The 7,395-nt window shown below is 37.9% G+C and overlaps 1 long non-coding RNA gene across 1 annotated transcript; it reads right to left on the bottom strand.

Moving 5' to 3' along the window:
- Positions 1-2,897: 2,897 nt before the first annotated feature.
- On the bottom strand, positions 2,898-5,247 carry LOC114271570 (uncharacterized). The gene is made up of 3 exons (XR_014328262.1): positions 5,054-5,247; positions 3,754-3,789; positions 2,898-3,191 (listed from the first exon to the last, which is right to left on the bottom strand). It is a non-coding gene; the product is annotated as an uncharacterized LOC114271570 (long non-coding RNA).
- Positions 5,248-7,395: the final 2,148 nt, after the last annotated feature.

Raw genomic sequence — 7,395 nt, 5'->3', positions numbered from 1 at the left:
TTGACGCTCGGGGCCCACTTAAATAATAGACCAAAGTTAGGAAAAAATTCTGGTTTTACCCAGAACTTTCCAACCATTTCCAACAGTTAAGTGGTTAAGTATCAAGGAAAAACCCTGATTACTTGTAGGCTCTAATTATTCCATTTCGTATTGTTGAATAGCATGGATCTCATTGTGATAAAAATTTATTGTCGCAACTGACATGGATAAGCCCATAAAGATTATAGCCCATCATTCAGGGCCCAATACATAACTCAAATGCTAAAGCCCAGCACTACTGAAGCCCTATGTAGCAATAAGAACCAATGACACCAAGACACATAGCGAGAGAAGGGCAAGCCACATCAGCAGACAAAGATCTGCAAAGTTATTGCCACAATTAATGAGGCCCTTTACAACATTTATTGCTATAACCCATCTCCGTCGGAACAGAACGCCTTCAGCATGAACAAGGTAAGCTAAAACATAGACTTTCGGCCAACGTGACAGGTCGGAAGGGACAACGAAATGATTACCAGAGGATATAAGCAAAGGTCGAAAACAGAAAGAAGGTTAATCTTCCTATCTCTAATCCATCACTACACTCCACTTCTCTTTCTAACTTGCTCGTCGGAGGGTTCGCTGGGGGGACTCCCCGTTCCCCGTTGAACTCGTGTGCAAGTCTTCCGGTGGGCTTGGTCATTCGGACGTGGGATTGAGGAGTGTGGATCAGTTCGACCCGTTCCACTTGGAATGAACTGTATCATCAGCTGCCCCTTTCCTTGTATCATCAACTGTATCTCCCTTACCCTTCTCTTCTTACCCGTTCCGGTGGGCTTGATCACGATCCACTGCCCCTTTTCCCTTCCTTGTCTATTCCACTTCACTTCACCACGTGTCTCGCTACCTCTCGAGCCCTACGCTGCACCACCAACCCTTCGCGGTCGACTCTCTCCATGGTCGGTCTCACCACTGGGCCACCCTTTGCGGTCGGCCCTCCTCATGGTCGGTCTCTCCACTCGGCCACCCTTCGCGGTCGGCCCTCCCAATGGTCGGTCTCTCCCCTCGGCCACCCTTCATGCTCGGCCCTCCTCAAAGTCGGCCCCACACTCAGTCGCCTTTGCGGTCGACCCTCCTCGTGACTGGTCACCATTCGCGGTCGGCCTTCCTCACGGTCGGTTCTTCCACTCAGCCACCTTGCGCGGTCGGCCCTCCTCATGGTCGGTCAACCCTCTCACAACCCTCATTTTCTTCATTATTCCCTTCGTCCGTACATGACCGTTGATGGCAAAACATAACCCACCCGTACAAGACCGTCAGTGGCACCATTTGTACATAACCGTCGATGGCAAAACGTAACCCACCCGTACAAGATCGTCAGTGGTACCATCCGTACATGACCGTCGATGGCAAAGAGATATCTCAAACAAAGGTGCTATACAGGCTTAATGTCCCCTAGCACGAAAGGACCTTCCAAGAATGTCATCCAACAAACATAATACTTGATACAAAACTAGTAGATAATCATTCATACTTGAACAAATACTTTTCCAAAATGAAACAAAGCAAAGCTTTTACCAAAACATTATAACATAGTTTTATAAAATACCACTCACTTATAATCTGATTGAGTGACTTGGAATATCCCTTAGGTTTCGGACAATCTCTCACTTGATGCCCTATCTCTCCACATCTGAAGCATGCCCCATGAGTTGATAACATAGTTGCTCATGACGTTTGAGACATATTGAACATGTTGGGGCAAGTTTACTTCTTTTACGACCTTGGTTAGGATTGCTCGTCTCTCCTATCACAACACTCTCAAATATATTCTTTGATACCTTCATTGACTTCACACTTAGCTTTTTCTTTTGATCTTGTATTTTCTCATGACATGTTTACATAGCTTTCATCATATTCTCTAACACTTCTTCTACTTTGTCTAGACGCTTTGATAAGGATTCAACCTCCAAATTTTTCACACTTTTCACCATCTTTCCCTAATGACAGAAGAGAAGGGTTAAACACAAGAAGATGGTTGATAACACTTGGGTTCATTTAACTGACTTAGATTATAACACAAAGCATATATCATATACAAGTAGGCATACACATATAGGCATATAAGGACACTGGTAGCGTAACCTATTCATTCCCATGTAATTTACCAAGAATTTCCAATTCGAAGCTACGTTGGCCAAACGTGATTCCAATCGGACTTTCAAGGTCATTCAACAAAGGCATGAGACTCTACGGTTTAACATTTCACATAATAGGTCCTCGTTCAAATGTACCATTTTACAAATCAAATAACTTTTCTCATCTTCAATTACTATAGTTCCACATACTACGTTGATCATTAAATTCCTCAATTTCCCAAATATTCTCATAGTCCAATTTGACATACAACTCCTATAGCTTCCATGACTTTCGTCAAAGATTCTAATTCTGCATAATACTATGTTTCCAAACATCAACATACTTATTCTCACCAAAGTACTAGTTAAATATTCTGATTTCCTTATAACAGTAGAAATTTCAGAAATTTCACCATGATTCTTAGCTTTCAACCTCACTGTTAAACTGATTCAACACATTCCAGTTTCCTTATAATTATCAAAAATCCACAATAGCTCTTAATTCTTAATTTCAATATTTAAACACATTACACAAACGTATATACACGTATTCTTGCATGCATAACTTCTTGCTTACTTATTATATGCATGAAACTTAAATCTGTTGTAGACATCCTAATGCTTAATGGACACGTATGTGAGCTATTAACTCGTGCTCTAATACCACTCTGTCACGACCCAAACCCGCCCCTATGGGTTTAGTATCGTAACCGGCCAGTAATCCGTGATTACCAAAGGCCCGCTTAACAGTAATGACAATAGTACAGAGTAAATAAAAGATGTCCAATGAGCTGTGAAAATCTGAATGGAAAAAGACTTTTGTGGACATAACCACATCCAACCATATACATATACACATAGCATACGAGTTAGGGACCTAGTCCCTTTACCATAACTATACAGTCAAGTCTTAATCAGTCGATACATAACAGAGACAAAAAGGGTGAATCTGAAACACTCCAAAAACAGCCTTGGCTCGAGAAGACTCAGAACCTCGAAGTGAGGCACAACGGTTAGCTGGACAAAACATGAGCTTAACTCGACGCTTCTAGCTGCGGTCCGATGCCTGGACACCTACATATAAATATAAACAGTGAGCTAAAGCCCAATGAATAACAGATGTATAAAGGGGTTAAGAATGAATGTCCTTTCGGTAATTAAAACAGTCAATTGTATCAGTGGATCAGTTATTCAATCAGTGTCTCATATTTCACGTCATGTCAGTCATTTAGAAACCATAGCAGTCATATGTGGTACATCCAATAGCAGAACAGTACAGTAGGTCTTAATAGACTGAACAGTCAGATGATGGTCATCGAAACAGTAAACAGTATTGGTTCCAAACATTGGAACTAACAGAGATTTCTGTAATAGTAGCAAAAACAGTAACAGTACAGTAGCAGTAACAGTAACAATACAGTGGCAGTAACAGTAACAGTACAGTAGCAGTAACAGTAACGGTAACAGTACAGTAACAGTAACAATAACGATAAGTTGTTATGGATGCCACGAGTACAGTTCATAAAATAAGACAAACATTCATTCAGTAAACAATATCATTTCAGGAAGCAGTATAATTAATTATTCAGAAAATAATAGTAATAATTGAACATAGCTTTACAACATTGTTACTCACAGTGGGTTAAGTCGATATAAGGCCTCAGATGCCCACCTATATAAATCACATAACAAAAACACAATAGAAGCACCGTTCAATATTCATTTCATTTTAATTCAACTCTTTTTGCGTGTTTCTAGTTTATTCCATGATTATGTGAGTCCAATTGATGCTTAAGAATACTTAAAATGTCATAAGGATGCAATTATTCATTTAAAAGAGTTAGCCAAAAATTGCTGAAAATAGGGTCCTCTCTCGAGCGCTGCTTTGGTCGCTCGAGCGGACTGTAAAATTTTGAAACATTTCTGGGAGTTCAATTTTCACGCTCGAACGAGACTTTTCTCGCTCGAGCGGACAGCATAAATTCTGAAATTCCCAGAATTGTAATTGAAGTTCAAATTTGATATTCAAGGCCTCAAAACTTGTATCTTTGGTACAAAAATATGGAGAACCATTATATAATTCAGTAAACACTCTCAATTAAGAATCATTCATTCAAAATCATGCTCCAATTGCCCAAATTTAGTCTTAACTCATTTTCTCCATATTAAACCCACAAATTTTTAAAACATGAATTAAACTTCCAAAACCCTTGCAAATTCATGATGCATGTGCAATTGAAACTCAATTTCATGCAAGACAAATAAATTCAAACCGAAAATGGTTATTTCCAAATTAACTCCAATAATTTTGAATCTAATTCAATTTCTTCACCTTTTACTCATCCCTTTTAATTTACATGAAATTGAGTTATATGACTTTTAGGAAAGTATTTGCATGTATGAAATTAAGATTAAAACTAACTAATTTCTCTATATTCAAAATCAAATCATAATTTAATTCTTGATTTAGCCAAATTTAGATTTAATTAATTTTCTTCATAACACACCCAAAACTTAATTCATAATCATAGATGTTCCATAACATATTTAAATTTTGAATAAAACTCTTTCATTATATTACATGCATGGGCTAGAGATCAAAACCAAATCAATGTCTAATTTTCCATAAACATGAGCCTAGCTTAATTTTCTTCATATCTATTTCAAATTTAAACTTATAAGTCTTTCACACATGAATTTAAGTCTAAAACATTAAAATTCCAACAGGAATGTAGAAATAAGGCCCAAATTCAAGTGAGATATTCAACATCAAACCAAAATAATCAATTTCCATGTTTATTTCCATAACTATGAATCCTAGCTTTATTTCCTTGTTCAAACCCATTTCCTTACAAATTCCATGGAATTGATCTTAAACTCTTCTTAATTTCAAGTGTTATGTAGAGATTCTACAAAAATTAAGTTTGATTTCATACCTTAAACTTTAATCTCAAAGAGTCTAGTTGATTCCCTTCTGATTCCCTTGTTCGTCCTAGCTTTTCTTCCCTTATTTTTCCTTGTTCTTGAGCTGAAATTGCTTCCTTCCCTCTCTTGGCTCTCTCTCTCACGGGTTTGCACAGAACAAAAATGAAGCCATACCTTTTTTTTGTTCTCAATCTCTTTTCAATACAAGAACTCATATATTAATATATTTATGTATATATCATGGGCTGCCTTCACATTACACGCACACACACACACACACAAATCACAATCAGATTTCTCAGTACACCCACCTAAGTTTCTGAGTGCACCCACACCCACAATTCTAGTTTGTTCCTTAAGGCAATTTATGCTTAGGATAAATTTTAATTAAGCAACACTTAGTCTTAATAAATCTTGGTTAATACGTAATTAATTAATCATAACTAATCACAAATCCCACATAATTTAATTAGTCTAATTTGACTTCCATTAAGGCCCAATTAATTTTATTTAACTTTATCATTCTGAATAAGATTTTTAGTCAGACTTCTAAAAGACTCCAAATATTAAATTAAACTTATTTTCATCTTCAATACTGGCTCCTTAAATCATTAAGGCCTTCAATTTCTGACCAGACTCCAAATTTCCGTCAATTAAGTTACATATTCAAATTGGACACCCCATAAATAAATTTAATTCGTAATAATCACAATTCTCAATCTTCATAATTTAATTGACTTGATTAACTCCAATTAGGATCTAATTAATCGAATCTCAATTTTACTAAACGGAATCGAATATTTAATTAAACTCCCAAATGGGTCGTAATTAAGATTAAATTGATTTAACTTCTTAACTTCACTTCCTTAAGTCACTTGGACCCTTAATTTTTAATTTCAAAATGAATCTTTAATAGAATCATATACGAATCAAACTCCATAATTTTCGTGAATCCCAGATTAAATTATAATAAATGGCAATTAAATTTCAAATCTCCTTAATTAATTAAGTTCTAATCATTGTACGTGGTGGAGCCGTTACACTTGGTCATTCAGACGTCGGATTGAGGAGCGTGGATTAGTCCGACCCGTTCCGCCCGGAACAAACTGTATCATCAGCAACTATCTTTAATATGACACCATGTTTCTTATTTATAAATTTCTATAGTTTATAAAAATTTATGTCCATAAGCTAGCCCCCTGTTCAAAGTACCCCTGTTCAATCTACCTTGTTACTGAACTTATGTAAATGCACCGTTTCAGTGGATTTCAATTTTCAAGTTTATATGTAGTAGGCTTATGATTTTGTTGCATAATTGTTGGCAACTAAGTTTTTCCCAATTGCTTTATCTCTTGGGAATTGGGTAGGTAAGTTTTTACTTGATTGTTTTTATCATTTGCTAGATGTAGTCAATGTAATCTGGTTTGGATAGTGGTGGGGGTATTCGCCAAGATAGTCATAGCAAATTATTTTTGGCTTATCTGTTGTTGCTTGTGCAGTGTTCCAATACTGTAGCAGAAATGAAGGCATGGCTATTTCGTATGGTCTACGTTTGAAAAGGATATTTGCTGGTTGCAGATTGGGTGACTCAAAATTTTGGGTGGATTTCCTGAATGATACATTTGGCTCCACTTAGTTCTTCATTGATGATGTGCTTGTCATGCAGCAGTTGTCGTCTGGTATTCATTGTTCAATGTCTCTTGGTTTTGAGGAGGCCAATGATAGTTTATGCTTTGGCTAATTGGGTTGTGTGTTGAGTTGGCTACAGATTCTGGCCATGTGAAGGAAAGTAGCAGCCAGCTACATGGTGGGGAAGCCATGAGGCCATGTGAGTTGGCCATGAGGCCATGAGGCCATGAAGCCTCAATCTGGAAAGCCACCGAAATGGGCTGGCAGCCAGCTCAATTAATCTTGCATTGTAATCTCTATATATAGAGAAGCTAAGGAGAGTTGAGATGTACAGCTGAGGGGTGTGAGCTTAGAGAGCAAAGAGAGAGAGAATTACAGAGAGTGTTGTAATTCTTACCATTTTGTTCAATATAGTGAATCCACTGCCCGTGGACGTAGGCGACTTGCCGAACCACGTTAAATCTTGTGTGTTATTGCTTGTTTGAGTTCCCTGGTGTGCCCCCGATCCTTAACAATTGGTATCAGAGCTCGGGTTGCGAAAAATCGAATTTTTCCCGAAAGTGCCCAGATTTCGAAGTGCTCAAAATCTACTTTTGACCATACCAGGAGGAAGAACTCCCCGAGAGGAGTCCAGAACAGCAAAAACAGAGCCCAGAAGCCTCCACACGCGCCGTCACGCGCTCCCTAAACAAAGCGCGTCAGCCACAGTCTCGGCACGCGCCCA

The sequence above is a fragment of the Camellia sinensis genome, chromosome 4, assembly GCF_055761805.1.
Source record: "Camellia sinensis isolate YWXY chromosome 4, ASM5576180v1, whole genome shotgun sequence".
NCBI lineage: Eukaryota > Viridiplantae > Streptophyta > Magnoliopsida > Ericales > Theaceae > Camellia > Camellia sinensis.
Note: the sequence above shows the minus strand (reverse complement) of the source record. Positions and strands in the feature narration are given on the sequence as shown.